This window comes from Meleagris gallopavo, chromosome 14, assembly GCF_000146605.3.
Source record: "Meleagris gallopavo isolate NT-WF06-2002-E0010 breed Aviagen turkey brand Nicholas breeding stock chromosome 14, Turkey_5.1, whole genome shotgun sequence".
In the NCBI taxonomy this organism is placed as follows: domain Eukaryota; kingdom Metazoa; phylum Chordata; class Aves; order Galliformes; family Phasianidae; genus Meleagris; species Meleagris gallopavo.
This window is the reverse complement of record NC_015024.2, coordinates 12315305-12334860: the sequence shown is the minus strand read 5'-3', so window position 1 is coordinate 12334860 and position 19556 is coordinate 12315305. Positions and strand designations below refer to the sequence as shown.

The 19556-nt window shown below is 36.5% G+C and overlaps 1 protein-coding gene across 2 annotated transcripts in view; it reads left to right on the top strand.

Annotated features, from left to right (window-relative positions):
* The first annotated feature begins 33 nt into the window (after positions 1 to 33).
* FHIT (fragile histidine triad diadenosine triphosphatase) overlaps positions 34 to 19556 on the top strand; it is a 530781-nt gene continuing 511258 nt past the window's right edge. The window contains exon 1 of one of the 2 annotated variants that reach the window (XM_031555606.1): positions 34 to 122. The gene's annotated coding sequence lies outside the window, so the exon portion shown is untranslated. The remainder of the gene's footprint in view (positions 123 to 19556) is intronic. The other variant, XM_010718629.2, reaches the window with a different exon arrangement.

Genomic DNA, 19556 nt, shown 5'->3' with positions numbered 1-19556 from the left:
CCGCCCCAACACCACACGCGGCGGCCGCCGAGCACCGACCCGCCCCGCCCCTCAGCTGCTACGAGCCGCCGTCGGCACACCCCTTTCCGCCGGAGTGACGCATGCGTGCAAGGAGACGGAGTGTAAGTCTCCATTTTGTGTTAATTTCCTTCCGGGTACCGCTGGGTTTTCCAGCGGCAGCAGCAGGAGGAGGAGGGGGTAGCTGCTGAGATGAGAGCTGGGTGGGAAGCGCCGTGCCGTTCTGTGCGCCGTTCCTCCAGGGCTGAGCGCTGCACCTGCAGCGTTACCCGCCCCGCGCTGGGCTTCAGGCTGCCTCTCCGCTCCCCTTTTTCCTCCGAACTGGATGCTCTGAAATTTTTTGGATGTGTTTCGCACTGATTTCCTGGCTAGGAAATCTCAGATGTCTGGGCGTGTCCCCTCGCGTGGGGCGGCTGGGGGTGGGTGAGGTGCGTGCAGCCCCTCGTGCTCCGGAGGATGGCACGTGGCTGAGGCACGGCGCTGCTCTGCGAGTTCGTAGTGAATCCCTGAAGAAACGACTGGAGTCTAACGGGAGACGGGATGGCAGCGTTGTTTAGTTGCTTTTTGTAGGGGAAAAAAAGGTGGTCAACTGCAAGCTGCGCTTGCTCTGAAGAAAAGGAGAAAAAGAAGTGCTTTAAATGACCCTTTTGGGGATGTTTGTAGTTAACTTTAAATGATGATGATGTTAAAAAGAGGCGAATACAAAGTACAATTCAAAGAGCTGCACACAATGTGTTATCTGTAGGCAGATTTCCCAATAACTTATTTCTGAATGTCAGTGATTCAAATAAAACATTCTGGAATACATCCTGAGATCTCAGCTGCTTAATTTTAAATTGAGTCACAGGAATGCCTGGTAGGAAAAGTGCATGAAACACTTAACCTTCTTCCTCAGAGCCGGATGTCTGTTATCTCCAGCATATAGGAGCTGCCTTGATTTCATAACCTGCCTTCGTATTTCCCCTCAGATGCATTTTTAGTTTTTCTGAGTGTTGTTAAATCTTTGATCGATGGTGGGGAGCCATTTCTGCTTTTAAAAGTTGCATTCTGTGCGCTGGAAAGAAATTGCACGCGCACGTTGCTTTGCTGCCTTTGAGTGCTAGGTGTGGTGTGCTCATAAAGCTGAACTCAGTTCACTTGTCAGTTCTGGCACTTACTAGGAGACCTTCAGCTGTGTTCCTTTAGTTTGTGTGTTTTTTTCCCCTGTGTTTGAAGATGGGTTGGTAATGTTTGGGCAGAACCGATGTTGGTTTCATTTAATATCAGCTGTATAGCACTTCTTATGTCAGTTCTTATTTTGTTCTTCAGAACATGCTGTTTGTATTAGTGCTATATTGTTATTATTGGAGAATCCTAGATAGAAAAGACAGCAACACCTGAAAACTGTAGAGCCTACCTGTTCTGTTTTTATTTCTTACACAAAAGCTTTTTTAGTTGAGTCCCTTTTTCAGGCATTCAACTTTCTGTCACTCTGTTAGCACTATTAGGTGTGTAGCTTCTGTTGCAGTGAGAAGAGTCTTAAACTAAAGCTGTTGTAGTAGTCAGAAATTTAGGTTGATGGCCTTGGAATTCTATGCTTGCAGCTTCTATTGACTTTATTAGTGACCAAGTTAATGCTTTTACATTTTGGGAAAATTGGAGGATGTGAGAATGATAGTGGAAACAATGGCTTGGGTCAACTCATATAATTTCAGGTTGGGAGTAGGATTATCCCCTTGTCTTGCATATTACAACTGCGTGTGTACTTTATAGGATTTGCAGTTTCACAGTTACAATGTATAATCCTGTCATATTCATTTTGTCATCTGTCACACGAATCCTTTTGTGCACTTGCAGTAAATAGAATTACTGAATTTTGTAAATGTCATTCTTTCTTCTCCACTGTGATAACAGATTAATTTATTTCCATTACAAATACATAAAATTACACAAGTAGATATAACTGCCTTTCTCAGAAAGTTGAAAATATTGCCACTTTTCAGCCTTGTCAGCTGATTTGTCAGTGTATAGAATGTGTGCATACTAACAGCTTCAAGCAAATCAGGAATGTTTACTGAGTGGCCCAAGTATTGATGATTAAATTGGCGACAAAAGTTGTGTTGACTAATGCAGCTCAAGTTGTAGTATTACAATTATCCTGAAATATGAGCTTCTTATTCCCAATGAATTTGGTGCCAGTCAATAAGCAATGTTTTTATTTTGTGCATTATAGTTCATTCTTTTACCTGATATTTGTATTTCCCAGTATTATCCGTATTTTCATCATCTTTTTTCTTTTAATTATAGCTTAAACATCTTGTTTATCTTAGCATGGATTCTTTGCACTTAGATTTCAACTATTCTTAGAGAGTTGTGTATTTCTGTTGCTTTGCTATTCCCATTAGCAGTAGAAGATGCACACCTTAAAGAAGTTTTTAATGAATTATATTTAGTCACACAAAATGTGATAAAATGAGGATATAAGGAACTGTTTCACAACCTTCAGCAGTTTTAAGTTTTACTAGTAAAACTGCAACTTGCTTTAATTGAACTTGATTCTCATGCTTTTGTTGGTTGTCTCTGCAAGTTGGAACTCGTCCTGTTCACGACTCACCAGTTGATGTGGTTTTACTGGTGAGTAAAAGCAGTTTTCTTGCTGTCTCAGAGGCCAGTATATTAATGACTCAGCAGCTGAAAGAGCTTCTGCAGCAGTCCTTTATTGAGGAGGTTGGGGTGGGGTGAATCAGGTGTGGATTTAACAGCTACGTATTTTGATTGTGTGCCTACGAGGAACAGGTTGGACACTTGCTGCTTAAAAGAAGTCTCCTGCTCATAATTCAAGCACTTACAAGGGAAATCCTGTACCATAAATGGATCTTAAGTGCATATTCAGTCAACTGTAATACTTCAGTGAATTGTATTGGACCAATACTTTAGTATTGGACAGGAGGGCTGAGGTTACTTTCAGAAAGGGTAGGTAGGTTCCTGCAGGTGGTTCAGAATGGCAGTAAAGACTGTTTTTGAGTAGGTAAAGGAGCTGTTTGTAATCTTGTGGTCGAAAATAGAGAAAATGTTTATTTACATCTTGCAATTAGAAACTTTTGAATGTGTTTTTTCTCCCAGTGATACCTAATATTCCTGTTACAACTCACCAAGCTTGCAGTGTAATGCATCTAGCTGTGGAACTCCTTTCATCAGCTTCATGTCTATCAATATTCCAAAGTATAGATTTTCTGTATTTGCACTGTAGTGCTGCCCGTTATTGGATCAAAAGAAGACTGTGACTTAGGGTGTCAATAGTCAAAAGCATTTAAATTAATTCCTCTGAAGATTTTTTAATTTTTTTTTTTATCCTTAGCATTTGCACAGATTTGTGAAGGCTTTAAGTTTCTAAGGATCTGATATTGGCCTCGGAAGGTATTAGGAAATCATTGCATACTGACTTATTTGTCCTGTTCACTTTAATGGTATTATGCAAGTACTGAAAAATAGGTACCATTTAACTGGTTTGCTGGATTAATGTCCAAGTCTTATCTGAAAAACAGAGACAATGAATGCATGTTAGAAAGCACTAGGTAACATAAAAGGCTCAAATTTTCATTCAGCTTATATTAAGACTGTAAATTGGTGTTCTGTTAATAAGAACAGTATTGTGATGCCCTGGACTGATGGTGTGTGAAGTATTTGATAGTCTTTTTGGATGGGGCAATCAGTTTTAAATGACATTCATGCTTTATTGTTGTTCTTAATGGTCACTAAAATGAAGTGGTGCTGGATTTTCTGTGGTTTCTTCTTGTCATTATTTTGTTCTTTTTGATGCTGTACCTGATTTGTACTGCCTTCTTGATATTCCACTTTCAAAAACATTCATTAATTTCATATGCTTTACCCATGATCTTTGGCATCTCAATGAATCAAAACCAGTAGCTTCATTACACGCTTATTTAATATACAGCAGCAGAGTAACCAAGCTGACAAGTCTTTAGATTCTTATGTGAAAGGATTTTGAAATTACACTTGCAGAGAAATACATGCCTCCTTTTTATTGTGCGAGGACATCTAATGATTTCAGGCTTCCAGTCTCTTTTTAGTGTATATTGTTATTAAATATTTAAGAATGATACAGCTGTGATACATACTATTTCAGAATAGAGAATTTTATTCATTATGGAGGAGTTTTCAGGTCAAATTTCACATTAAAACATCCAGTTTTGGAAGGAAGTAGGAGGAGAGGACATAAAGGAGCTTGTCCAAATCTAAGGTTTAAAAATCTCTTCCATCAGTTTTGTTTAGGGAGGTGCTTTGCTGAGGAAAATATGTATTCGTGTTTGAGACATTAGGTGTGTGTATTTATGGGGAAGTCAAAATACAAGCATGCACATCTTAAATCAAGTGTTAATAGTCTCTACAGCATTTGGTAGAAAATTTCATGACCTTAGACTTCAGTCTATGCCAGCTTTCATTGAAGAGATACTTAATTTATCCTGTAGCTGCAGTGATATTACTTCACGGAATTGTTGCTTTCTTGGACTGTTGCTTCATGTATACTGACTACTATTTTTGGTTCATTTAGCATTGTACTTTTGTATGAAAGTAGCCATTTGTTTATTAAGTAAGAACTACTATACAATAAACTAATAAATATTCTAAAGCTATTAATTATAATGGATGTTGACTGTGTTATATAGTAAATATTGAGATTTTTCATATAATAAATAATTATAGATATACTGTATTTGCTGTGTACTGAATTAGGAAAGGAGGTATTCTTGGCAGTTGGACTGTAATCCTTTGTCCATTGTACGTAGGTCATTCTGAAAGTAATGCCTCGTATTTATTTTCCCAGGAATGGGAACAGATACAAAAAGCACAATAACACTGATAGAGCAAATTCTCAGCTGCAAATGACTGTTTTTTGGTATAATCAGTGCCATTAGCTGTATGCATTCAGCAGTGATGAACAAGAGCCTGCACGCTTATAGGTGGAAGGGTTCAACCCCTACTGCTTCCCCACCAACATCCATCTCCAATGTCCTGGGCCTACATAGTAATGGACTGCTCCAGAAGTAATGCCTCCTACTTTATTTTCTGTAACTATAACAAAGAGAGTTAGCCTTTTCATCTGTTATGTAAATATGTTGGATTTAAATAGGAAACATTTAACTGTGGTTGGATGTCTATGAGGCAGAGTACAAATAATCTTCCTGTGTTCTCTGAAGTCTGAGTACAGATTGCTGTACTTCAACATTAGACTAAGTAGGACATTTTAGTATGGGCGTTTGTGAGGGAATAGACAAATAAGTGGAAGGAGCTTTCTTAGGAAAACAAATAGAGTACTTGTATGCCTAAGGACATAGACAGGTGTTTTAAAATTTGCAAAGAAAATACCAACGTGCAAAGAGGTTTATTTCTATGAATTTGGAGGTGCGTTTTCTTGTATTTTTTCTTTAGTGTAATGCTCATTGTTGAGGTAAGCTTGGAGTGTTTTTAGCATTCTTTGCCAGTACATTGGAATACAGATGTGCAGATAGTATTAAAAAAAAATAAAAGCATAAAAGCACCCTCTTTCGTGCCTGCATAGGCATTTACAAGGGCTGGAGAAACAAGTGGAAGTTGCTTGAGTTGGGTGAATCTCCTTACAGCTCAGAAAATTGTGTACACACAGGGATTATAAAGTAGCCAACAGCTAAGTTTGGTTCTGCTTCATTCTTGCCTTTCAAATGACTACAGGCAGATTTTTGCAAGTACTGGAGCTCAGAATAAAAATACTTTATTAATGGTCATTACTGATTGGCTATACAATTTCTGTATTGTAAGCTTAACTAGTTAGGTGGATTATGGGCAGATCTGTGGCCTAAACTGTGAATGAATAAACAGTTTTCCTTGGATATGCTTTCTGAATTGCCTTGTCAAAAAATCTATTAAAATACACACAACTGTAAATATTCAGTCTTCCTAGGAAAAGCCTCTTATTTGAAACTGCTAGAAAATTTTGGAGAATTTATTGTGATACTAAATTGGAATTAATCTATATAGTGTGTATACAGCCAAGTGTATTTCTCTTAATTTTTTTCATTAAGGTAGGTGTTACTGTTAATGTTGGTTCCTCATAAAATCAATACCTAATTGTTTTTATTTTTTCTAAGGATGTTACAAATCAGGCAGAGGTTGGGGCTTCAGTCAGTTTCACCATAGATGTCGTAAAAACCAAAACCAACAGAAAAACAGGCCTGGAAAGAGAGCCTTTCATCTCTTTGCATCTTTTTACAGAAACGTCTTTCCTTTAATGATGTGGATGATTGAAGTAACCCTTTTTTCCTCAAACTCTGACGAGCATTTTATAAATTCAGCTTTCCTAGGTGGAAACTAATAATTAGTGATACCTGCAAGTTTGTGGTACAGGGCTTCCTTCTACTCCAAACAGAACAAAACTGAGGTTTACTTTAATGAGAAATGAGATTTCATGTTAATCAGTTGCAATGCAACAATAGCCATAGCATATTTCAATATAGAATTTTTTCAGCTTATTCTAATTTAAATTAAGCTCTCTGACAGGAAATCGGCCCTTACTCAAGTTTCAGTTTCTTTAATGTGCATTTCGAGGTGCTGGGTCCTCTATGCCTCTGCAAGGTCAGAATGCTTTACACTGTCAGAGTGGATAAGTGTCTGTACACAGCGATCAACTCCCTTCTCAACCTTTGTGATAAGCTAAATAAATTAAACTCCTTATTAGGAACAGATGAGGATATCAGATAGCTGTGGCAAAAGACAAGCTGTAGGATAAAATCCACTGTGAACAAGGGAGATAAAAGAACACCAAAACAGTTGGCAGAAGAGGAATATGATTGTAGCCATAGTCAGAATAGACTTGGTTGGCATTCAACAAAATCAAATAATGAATCAGCAACAGAGAGAAACGGCAGAATCCATTTCTGGAGGACTGCTTTATGCATGATCCTGCCTTAATGCTTCTTAGTTCTCAGTAACACCTGTTTCAAATGTTTATAAACTCTGTTCTGCTGCTTGCCCTCTCAGAGGCTGTGTCAGATGTCAGACTGTTCACTTCCAAAGATTTGAGTGTGGATGAAGTGACCCAACACACCTGTTTGAGGTTACTGCTGGTAGATAGCCCTGCGATAGTGCTGCTTCTGGAGGGAAGCATCTGCTACATCCAGTTACAAATTCATGCGGTCAGAAGGGCTTTCTGGTACTTTTTTTTAATGATTCTTCTCAGATGTAAGTGCTTTGTTAAACTGAATAATTTCTTGTAAATGCAAAGAAGCTAAGCTTTAAAGCCAAGTAGTACAGAGACAGAACTAGTGCTGTTGAAATGCACTATTTGAAACGAACAAAAACCTCTATCCTTGTGCAAATGCAGTTTAGTTTTGGGTAACTTCTAAGTTAATGAGGTTCTCTATTTTGCTCACTTTTATTCTTTTCTCAAAAGTAAAGTCAAACCTCAGTTGTTCAGAACAGCCTTTGTTGGTTGTATTAGACTTCATTGCTGTGGTTGCCGGCTCGAATGGAAGCTTGTTACCATCAGTGCAGAATGACTCTGCTGATGGAGCTTATGTGTTCTGAATCTAAACAGATTTTTAGCTCTCCATATGAATGCTTCATTCTGAAGTCACATAACTAACTTGATGCAAGCCAGTTTAAGGTTTGCAAGAAGTGCGATGCTTCGTTGTTTAATTTTCCAAGTGCTGATAAGTCAGTTGTTTACAACTCTTGTAACATTTGTCTGTCCACAAAAGAAAGTATTGTCAGCTAGCTTCACCTAAAGCTAATTTCTGTTTGGTTCTGAGAATGTGTTCTTTGTAAGTAGAGGTTTTTCTTACTTGTCAGCACTACTCACTAGGTTACTGTTATCACTGTGGATCTTGATGCTCCTCAGCTCTGAAAAGCAAAGCTAATCATCCAGAGATGTTTGAACAGCCTCCTGTATACTAAGTGGTCTGGGGGAACTATTGGCCACTCCTATCAAAACCAATATTTTTATATAGTTGTGTAACTTACTTTTTTTTTCTTTTGCCTATGATTATTGTCAGTTTTCTGTCCTTCAGTTTATCTGACAGAAAATTAACTGCCGGAAAGGACTTTGCTCTCTAGAGCTGAATTGAGCACCTCTGGCTGGATGCTCAGGGACGTGCAGAGGAATCTTTCCTGATTCTGAGATTCTTAAGATTGTTGCCTATCTCCAGACAAAAATTAAAGATATCATGATTGTGGTTATATGTTGTCTTTTTTTCCTTAACTAGTTATTTTTTCTTATCTACGTTGTTACCAAAAAACTGAGACTACCATTGTGCAAATCTGATTAAAATTATCTGTGCTGTTTCAAAGGTCAGGTGCATTCAGTGAATTTGCTTTCAAATTACTTTGTTTATTCTGTGTACGTATGCATCTTGAGCTTTAGAAAGGTCAGGAGAAGAGATTCTTTTTGGAATTTAAAGAAGGTAGTTTTTTACTGCTGCTAACCCTTGTTAGCTTCATTTGAACTAACAAAAATTGTTTTCCTTTGTTTCTTTTTTTTGCTGTCAGTTTTATTTTTGTAGTGAAGCTCACTTATTACCAAGATCCATTTTAAAATAAAATCACAGTGCATTAATGTAATTATGTCTTGTTTAAAATTAGATAATGCTTGCACTATTTTGGCTAGTTTTGTTTTGGTTTCTTGACTTACTTCATTCATTTGACAGGTTAACTTTCCTCTCTGGTGTAATGCACTTACAGAATATACATAATTTAACTTTTGCCACAAATAAAAAAACAAAATAGTGATGGTGCAATCCCTTGGAATTTGTAAGGCTTGCTTATTAATGGTCGTGTTGAACAGTATAACCACAGAAGGTTTCATACGTGAGTCAGTGGTGCATAACTGATTGCAGTTTTCAGTCAAGAACTAATAACAATCCCTAAGGAAGTGGGCTCTGTTAAGTGTATATTTCTAGACATTTAGAAGAGGAAGAGCCTGCATCTGCAAGGTGTCTAAACTTTGTCCTCTGTGCCCAGTTTTGGTAAACTTGAGTCCTAGTCCAGCTGAGTGTTATGGCAATGCAGAGAAACAAGGGTTACGGAAAGCAGGAAAAAGTAGAGTGAGAAAATATTTTTCTTTGGAAGGAGACTAATCATACTTAGCCTTTATGAGGATGATATATAAGACCTGATGTTGCACTTAATCAGAATTAGAAATGGGTGATTATCCACAGCATGTGGTTTATGTAAATACCTTGAATAATTCTTAGCATCTAAAAAAAACCTGAATACTTATTTCCTTATCTTTTCCCAAGTTCTACTGTAATGTAGAACTCAATTCATATTAACATCCATAGCTTTTTACATAATCCAACTCTGATGCTAGTGAGAAATTGTCCAATTTTCTGATGTATAGTGATGCTCTGAATATTTTTGTTTGTAGGTTCCAGTTCTCTTGGGTTCTGAGTGTCCTGTGAGACACACCAGAAGTCCTGTAATCGGGGATGCTCAGTTCTCTTGAATTTTTCTTTGTTATTATTTCCAACTGAGACAAGAGCAACTGCTTCTCCATGTGTGAAAATCTGGTGTACGTGTGTGTACTCAAATGTTCTGATTTCTAAATTCTGTAGCAGACAAGGTATAATCGTGCACTTCACTGCACTGTGTGTATTTATGGTACTGTCATTCAGACGCTTCTAATGGATACTTTTGTGTGATTTCTAGATAGAATGCAGTAATAGGTGGCTTCAAATCGGTGTGGCTTTATCTCAGAATTTTTATGAATAATAATAAGAGTCAGAAATTTTAAAATGTTGCATTTGTTCCTAAAGATTTAATTTGGAAATAGCAATGAACCCAGAAGGTAAGAACAGTAACAGACACACAGTAATTGACTGCTCTTAATAGAGGATAAATCCATGTGCCAGTGAAGCAAATGTGAACGAGTGGGTGGCACTGCTTGGTTGGCATTGACGCTTATGTGAGGTCATTTCTGTCCTTCAGCCAAAATGATATTTCAGGAAAAGGTCATTTCAGTTTCTCAGAGAAATAAAAGTTACTGGAGCTGACTTCACGAACGCTTACTTCTGAAGAAGCATAGTTTCTTTGAATGTTATTGCATATCTTCATTATCTTTGCGTACATAGTGAGTGTAGTAGCACAGGGCTGCTTTGCCAAAGTTACTTCTAGTGTAGATCAGCATTTGGGTTGGGTGTTTGTAACTTACAGTGCATGTATGACCGGTATATCACACAGGACACTCCTGCTTTCAACTTCTGGTTTGTATATAATGCTATCAGGTGAAACAAAATAGAAAAGCAACTTTATTTTTTTTTTTATTGCAAAGAGGGCAAGTAATTATCAGTTTGTGTGTGTTGTTCTTAGTGTGCCTGTGATGCTCCTGTGAGTGGCTGATGATGTGTTCTGGCAACAATACTGTGCTGATTTTGGGCCCAAAGCAAATTCTTTGAGCTGAAAAGTTGAGGTTGTGTTTTTCCTCTTAGCTTCAGAGATGTTCCATCATAAACATAAATAATATATGTAAAACATGGAAATAAATTATACTCTGAGTATGATCATTATTCATTCTGTCCACATACATAATGCGTTTCTGCTGTTTTATCCATTTAGGATTCTGTGCTTATAATTGACAGAAATAGTTGTGCATTTATTGAGCTCTGCTTTGTTTTGAAATATGTAATCTATAGTTCCAGGAAGCTCGAAGAAGACACTGGAGAATACAAAGAATGAAGTATTGTCAGTATTGATGAAAAGCATAAATCAGAAAAAACCTGTCTGATAGCATTGTTTAAATAGCTTCTCATAAATGCGTAAGATTCTCGTTAGTCCAACATCAGAAGACTGATGAATATTAATGAATGAGATCAAAGACATATTTAGAAATCAAAGCAAGTAAACAACAATTATTTTTAAAAATTATGTAAGTTTAGAACTACACAGAAATATGCATCTTTGAGAAGCTCCAGGATAAGTTTTCCTTGGAAATATTTTTCCTGAAGTATGTTTCTGCAGAGCTAGATGGGCATTTATGGAACATAAGCAAAAACAGACATATTTCAGATGTTGCTGTATATATTTTATATAAGAAATGTTTCAATACTGTGTATTCAATACAACTTACAACTGTAACTTCAGCTGTGAGCTTCAGAAGGCTGGGAATTGGAGCTTACGCAGAGTCCATCATTTGAGCTTGACTTTGACTGCCTTTTGTATCAATACAAATTAGTGAAATACCAAGAAGGAAATTTCTTTTGATGCCTCAGACTTCTGCTGTTCCCTTTCATATGTTCTGGAATTTCTGGACAACAGTTACAGTATGTATATATTTCAGCTGAAGTCACTCTGTTGAAGAGCTTGTATGTGACTCAACAGAAATTCTAAAGGTTGATGTGAGAGTAATGTCAAGAATCATCTTCACTTTGACATTTGCTTTTATAAGCATACACCTATGGCATGAACTCTATAATGCAGTTATTTAAAGTTTGAAATGTGCACATGTTTGAAATGTGTTACATGAAGTAAATATGGCATTGTCGCTACACAGTACTAATTGAACTTCAAAGGTGCATGGAAATAATTTGAATGGACTGTTAAGTAGTACTTGTCAGTCCTCTTTAAATACATATATTTGAGTAGCACATTTTCTATTGCACTGGAGTGGAAAAAAATAACAAAGTGAATTCATTTCTGGTTTGGACTAAATAATAGGTATAGGCATGAGTTGGGATACCTTTTGTTTTTACTTTTCTATTCCTTTTTTTTTTTCCTGAATTTTGTCTGTTTGATCTTCAAAATTCTGTAAGGATTTTAATCTATGAAGTCATAACGTAAATACTGTTTCAAAGGCCCAGATCTCCTGGTGCAACACAGCGCAGTGTCCTGGTCCTCAAGTACTCCATCCCTATGGGCAGTAGTGAACGTTATTTGGCAGTTTGTGGTTCCTACAAGCTTTAATGGCGATGTAGGGTACACGAGAGGCTTCTTGAAATACTGTCAAAGTAACGGTTTCATTTTGAACCTAGATATAAAGCTAATGGTATCTAACAGCTTTTAGTGTCACTGAATCAAATTTCTCAAGTAGAAAGAGTATTTGACATTCTGTTTTAAAGTGACCGTATGTTTGACCCAGTTCTGCGATGGTGGTGTCATCACAATTGTATCTCACTGCTGTAGGCTCTTGGAGGCTGACAAGCGGAACAAGTTGCTTTAGCTCACATAGCTCATCTGTCACATTGAGCAGCCTTCAGATTTCTATTAGCTGAATGAAATGGGGAGAAAGTACTCCCCCTGCTCCCTGCTTATCTGTGTACTGGGCATCACACTCTAGTAATGGAGTGAAACAAAATGCTGGAGAAATAGGGGTTAACTGTATTTCCGGAGATGCAAATGTAAGCCACATCTAATAATTAAAAGGTGTGTGATTTTAAAAAACAGAAATAATCTCCAGGTACAGATAGAAGGATTTGGATTACATGGAAAGTTAATTTCCAAGGAAGGTTTGTGATTACCTTATCTGAAAGGAAAAATGAAATTCTTTTAAATTGTCCTCAGCATTGTACATTAGAGATGCAATTTTATGGTTCAGCAGGGCAGTGACAATCATCTGCGTCTTCATGGTGAGCACTTCCTTAGCATTTGAAATGGGTGAACTGTGGAGATGATATTATATTTTCCCAAAATAGCATAGCTGAGAATTTTGTATGCTGTAGGGCAAATAATCTTAGCGTAATCTCAACGCAAAGCTCTTTGAAGTTCTCTGAGAGTGATGTTATGGCATTGATTTTGTGCAGATTGCTCTTTGAAGTTTACATGTGAGTGTCCTGACTGCTGTACTCTTGCACTGGCCAATTAGCATTCTTCATTTTGAGAGTATTGGTAAAAGAAGCACTAAGCATGATGGTTAGTAAATGTTGATGAAACTTTTTCCCATATCAAACAGGATATTTCTTTTCTAGCCTTTCAAATTTATATAGGTTTTTTAAAATGCTTTTCTGCAGAGTGACTGTCAGATGGTCTTATTCAGCTTGAGAGACAGTAATCAGTAGTAACATTCCATTTAGGGTAATTAAATTGAATACTATAGGAAAGTATATAATGCTTCAATTTGTGTTCACTTAAGTTTGGCTATTCAACTTTGATGGGATTTCCATTGAACTAAATATTTCATTTTACAATAATACACTGTTTAACTCTTATCTGAGTAAAATTTGGAAAGTGAGTGTTTCATCAATCCTTGTATTTATCTATAGAAACCACTTAAGACTTTTCTGATCATGATTTTTTGTTCTGAATTATCAGATTTCTTTTTTTTTAGTCTTTAAAGTACTGAATGCTGCTTTTTGATTGAACTTTCTCCTGCAGAAACACTGAAGATTAATATATATAACTTTGAATATTGATAATAAATTTGTATCCTTAAAATCTGTTTGATAGCTCACAAGTATATTTTAAAATAATTGATGATGTTAACTATTTGGGGAAAATATGGGTTGAATTTTAAAATACATACATTGAGCTGTGGTGTAGTAGACATAAAATACTTTTTTTTCAGTCATTTCAGGTCCTACAATAATGAGATGATTCATGTAGTTATGATATTTTTTTAAACAAAACTTTCTGCTTTGGCCTACTTTTCTCCTATATTAAGATGTCATTCCTCTAAATACATACAAAAATATGTAGCTCGTCAGTACAGCTAATATTGGTAACTGTAAGGACAAAATGTGCACGTTCAAAGGTATGCTTGCAAGACTGACTTCTTAGAGAGAAGATATATCCTTGGGTTATTTTTACTTTTTTTTTTTTTTTTTAGTATACTGCTGTGAATTGCCTTTTCAAATTTACATCAACTTGCATCTAATTAGATGTGTGTTTGCCTGATATTTAAGAATAACTCAAACTAATTTAAGTGCAAAACTGACTGCAAGTATAATTTTAATATGGAAAACTAATCGTGCTATGCTGGTATGGATTTTCTGTTTTACTCTTGGAGCGTTTTTTAATTTTTTTTTGATTAAGTAGTCTCAGCAAACAAGCTCTGTATGAAATGCTGAGGCTGCTGGGTGTAGTATTTGGAGATGCACAGCATTAAGTTGAAGTACTTGTGAAATGGTTTTATGACTTTTTTATTTAAAAGATTGTGCTGGCTATGTGTTTATCCATTGCTGCCATAAACACACAGCACCTTACCCTTGACTATGCTGCGTGTCTTAAGATGTCCCTATGTGGATACAAAATGTACTTTCTTTGTCATGAGAGTAACAAACTTCATTGATGGTGGACGCCGAGGGTTGTTCAGAAAACAGACCATTACCAGAACTGATGATTTGAGGCATTGGTGTAGAAACATGGTGTTGAAAGGCAAGGAACAACCACAGCTAGGCTGGGTTTTTTTTGTTTTTCTTTTTTTTTCTATGAAGAATAATTGTGACAGGCCTCAAGTAAAATAATCTCTGTGTGGCAGATAACAGAAATACTCTCTGATGTTTAAGAATGTAGTATGCTGCACTGGGGGAGAAGCCTGTTATTAGTACTGAGTTCATTCAAAGCGATGCTGTACAAAATTACTCAAAAGGAATACATTACTGATACTTTCATGGAGGAATCATCATAAACTAATAAAAGGGCTGTGGAGGATATGACGAGTGAATTAGAAAAGTATAAATGCATGGGCTTCACGACTTCAGAGGAGAAGAAGGGTCATCCTGTGGTAGTGGATATAGGGTGAATTGCACAAGATCTGAAACTGTGAGGACTGCCTTTGTCATATCTAAGGGGAAAGTCAAAGTGTGTATCTGTACAGAACCCTATCACTGATAAAATGATTACAGTATGCCTTTGGGAGGTACCAATCAATATGACTATCACAGAGTAGAAAGACTGATGCCATTCCAGCTGATGAGCTCTTGGAAAGCTGTGAAAAAACACACAAAAAAAATCTTCTTTATACTCAGAAAATGTGTGGAAAATGTGAGAATAAGACTAATAAAAATGAGATGGGATACCATGTCTAGGTTTGAAAAATGAGATAAGGACATTCAGCTGAATTACATTCACCTGGTCTTTATAGATGGCGGCCACACAGTTGAGAGCATTAACAAAGCACCAGAATGGCTGTTGGTCATCTTGAAGGCTGGGAAGTTGTGATAACTACCCACAGGGCGGTTTGTTGAGGAAACTTGTTAGCCTTTTTAATAATAAGTGACATCATCTGTATAATTTAAGGGCCCACTGGTTTGGTCAAAAACCACTTCAGTTTAATCCATTTGATAACCCTTTTCTAGCTTACATTTTTGCTTGATCTTTTGGCTCTGCTTTGTTGTCTCACTGACAAAGGTACAGGATAGTTCCCTTGTAACTTCTCTTTTTACTGATATATAAATAATTACTTCCAAATATTTATTTTGTAAGCCTTTGTAGCCTCAGAGTGCAGGAAGGAGAAGGTGCTGAAAAAGTGAGTGCATTTGTTGTGTTGTGTTAACAAACATTGCCACACATCCTTTGCTGTTATATTCACAGATCTAAAGTTCATGGATTAAAGATAAAGCTGACAGGACAACTTCTTTAGCCACCTGGCATTCCTATCATACAAAACTGCTGAGCAGTGGTTAGAGGGAAAGTGTAAAGAAAGTTGATGTGCTGAGGGTGGCCGAATCTTAGAGAATGATTGCTGACTTTGGCTTTGTTCACAGTAGTTAAGGTGTTCTGGTGTAGTTATGTTTGCAAAGATTAATGGTAGGTGTATTTAAAAATAAATGCACTGGTTTTGCTTCTGGTCATTAGTACAACAGTGCTAGGTAGGGAAAAAAATGTTAAAAGTGATATTTTTTGTGGTTCTTCTGAATTTACACGAGGTTCGCCTATATAGTTGCATTTCTACAGGAAGCTGGAGATAAGATATATAATATTGCAGAGATCTCATTCCCCCTCCTCACTCCCACCCCCCTCTGCACTCAATTTCTGTGAATAAATCACTGAAATTTAAGTAACTCAGGATGATAGTTAAATACATACTAAGTGTCTTGGTAACTTCAGTATCTGAAGAGAATTTAGCATTCTGTGTAGAATTACTTATTCTTTGATTTGTATTTAAAATGGAAATATATGGCTTGTTTGGTTTTTCTCTTTTTAGGAAAAAAGAAGAGTGTATAATGCATTAAGCACTGTGGCAAAGACTCATTTTCATCCCGTGATCTCACCGCTGGTTTCAATAAGTTCTTCCTTTCATTTCGAGATTTTCAGATGTTAGCTTAGGAAAAGTTGAACTTTGATATCACAGTTCAGTGATACCAATTCCAATATCCAGAAAAGAACTGTGATAAAGGAGTCTGCAGCACAAAAGGATGATTTAGAAATGAGAGGCAGTCACATTATGCAGTGAAATTTAAACTAGTATAGATGTGTGTTGTCATGAATTGTAACTAACTGTGATCAACTGTTGAAACGTTTGTTAAACAACAGATTTGTGTGATACAGAAGAAATGAATGTGTTGCATGGGTTTGATAGTTTTCTGTGCCTGTTTTTATTTAATGATACGGTAAATTGATTTTTAATGTTTGTATGCACAGTTAAGCTATTTATAGGTAGATGAATGCACACACAAAAAGAAATTGGAGCAGATATTTGTGATATTTTCAAAGGAAAACTTTTGAGGTGTAAAGAAGTTTACTTGTATGTGTCAGCGGTGGTGTGTAGGTTTATAGCTGTTTGTACCTGCTTCATCTCCTGTTTGATTATAGTTATTAACAGGCACTCACCTCTTGTATTGCATGTGATAGGTGACCTGTAAATTGAATATGCATGTGTTAATCCTTACTGTGTTCATCTTCAGCTTAGAGTCTCGGCTTCCATTTCTCTGTCCCTGGTTCCCTTTATCCGGCTTTTATTTCAGTAAAGATTCCTTTCAGTGTCTGCATCCTTTACATGGCCGCATTACACTTTTAAGATGCTTTTTTCCCAGATGTCCTCCTTGATGTACCTGATGTTCCTAGGGGAATTGTCTGTGGTAAAGTATTTGTGTATATATGTGTATGCATAAATATATATACATACACACACATATATATATATATATATATATGTGTGGATACACACGCACTTTGAAAATATAGTTGCACGGAACTACATTGGTTGAATTTTGTTGTTTGAATTTTCTGAGTTTGGGAGTAGCTGACTTTGGAAACTTCCTATAAAATATGGAATTAATTTGTCCTTTTAATTTGCAGGTAGATGCTATTTACATAGAAAATGCTTATAGAAATAGAATAACAATTATATTATTGACACATTGTGTGCAAGTGTCATCAAATATAGATTCCTGTTTACCAAACACAATTGGTAAGTCCTTCGCAATCCCCTGATAAACACTTCTGCTTTAAGGTCAGTCCAGACCTCGTGGACTGCTTTTGCTTTCTTTGATAAAAGCAGAAGCAAGCATGCCAAATTGCTTTCCTCCAGCTTAACCCTAGCACCGTTTGAATTCATAAATGCTACAAAAGGGGAGCTTATAAACGCATGCAACACTGAAGTGGAAAAATGTCATGCCTACCTAATCTATTTCCTGGGAAGAGGAGAAAATCTTTTTATTCCTTTTATTCCTCAAGTCTCAGTAAATATAAGTTTTGAATCTTATGCTTAGAATCAAGCATTGTCTTTCATATTTTCAATGGCTATAAAGCCAACATTTTCTGCCTTTGATATATTGTCTCTGAAATGAGACAATAAAGGAGTCTGTCTTTTGCTGTACTGAATTAGAAAGGCAAGCTGTGATTTACATTTTTTTTCACTTTTTCGGTACCTGTTTAAATAGTACCTGTTAAATGGCTGTTTTTCTGAAGCTTCTGGTTTCGAGATAAAGTATTCAAGTGGTAGCACACCATTTAGCAGATGAAACAAAGTAATGCTCCACAAGGGCTCTCTATAGTGTCTAGTTTGCAGAAACATTAGAAATGCATAAATAGGAGTTTTGCTGTGCTTTGATAACAAATACATAGTTTTAAATAACTGGGACAGAAAGAAAATGATCTTAAGATAGAGCACTTGAGAGGGAAGAAGATTTTCACACTGCAAACAGGCTTGTTGCTAGAGGTGGGGAAGGAATCGTGCCGTGATATTTCTATCAAGTTTTTGCATAACTTTTTAGTTCAGCACAAACTGTTAGCAGCAGTGACTCTGCAATGGGTGTTTTTTTTCAGAGTTGAGGAAGATGAATTCTTATGAAAGGCAGTGGAAATGAAGTAACAGTGACTAAGGTTTAGTGCTTGTGTTGGCTACTGCACGTTTTTGTATGCCTAAGTTGAATAGCTGAATGAAGTAATTTTTCATTTGCTTGTGTTGTCTTAGATACTTCACATGCAACTGAGGTGATATTGTGGTCACAGTTTTTAATTTCTTGTTCACAGATAATGACTGGTGAGTTATAAATCTTGTCTCGAGTACTAGATAGTATGGAAAAATGGCTTTTGTCAAGGACACTATTAGGTTACATATGTTGTTCCTTTTCAAAAACACAACAAAGAATTTTTACCAAGAGTGGAATATAGGTGCCTGTAAGCTCGTACAGATATTTCTTTGTACTTCACATACACTATAGGGATTTTAAATACATATTGTGATTTTCTAAGTATCCGTGAGTGCTGGTGGATTTTATCACTTTATAGAGGAGTTAATTCAGATTTCTGAATGTTGGTACAGAAACAGTGCTTGGAAGAATTTTCTGATTGCTCATATTTGCCAGTAAATTTGCTGCAAGAACCCAGCAGGCATTGTCCTTCAAATTTCCAAAGATTGTTTTCAGCACCTTGAAGATGAGGATTGTACCTTTCAGGCTACATGCCATGAGACTGCACAGGTTTTCTACACAGTAGCTGCTAAATTTATGTTTGAACCTAGGTATGGATTACTTACTGTGGTAGCATGTTTTCCTGGTGGGTGCATGATATGGCATTAAAATTCCCTATCTCATAATAGGAAAAAAATACAATGGCTTTATACTACCCAAAATGTGAACTTTACCAAAATTAAAATTCCATAATGCTTCTTTCTGATTTAGGAGATTCAGAGGATACTAGAAATTGCTTTGTTTCAGAATTAGTGTTCCATTGTTATACCAGTATTTCTTGTGTAAGATGGAAACATTTGTAATAATCAATCAGAACTGTTTTTTGTGAGTGAAATAAAACAGTTAACCTTTGTAAGCTGTTATCACTGGAACCCTGAAGTGGTTTAATGGTGTTATAAACTGCTAACTTGAATCAGGTGAATCTGCAAGCAGAATTTAAGGAATAATATGTTCCTCAAGTTTTAAAGATGTGTAGCTAATATCTCTTGTCTTATCAACGAGTTTTACTTTCTCATCATAAACATTGTAATTTAAAATGATGTAGTTATAAAGTTGAAATTCTACACCTACCAGATGCTGGATTATTCTGTTTTGAAAGATGCTACTTAAACCCAAGTGCCAGTCTTTTCTCAAGGAGCAGTTTGTTGTAGTACCAAGTCTTAAATAAGACAGGTAATTCTCAAGTTAAAATCACCTTCCTTTCAAATGTTAGCAGTTCCTAAA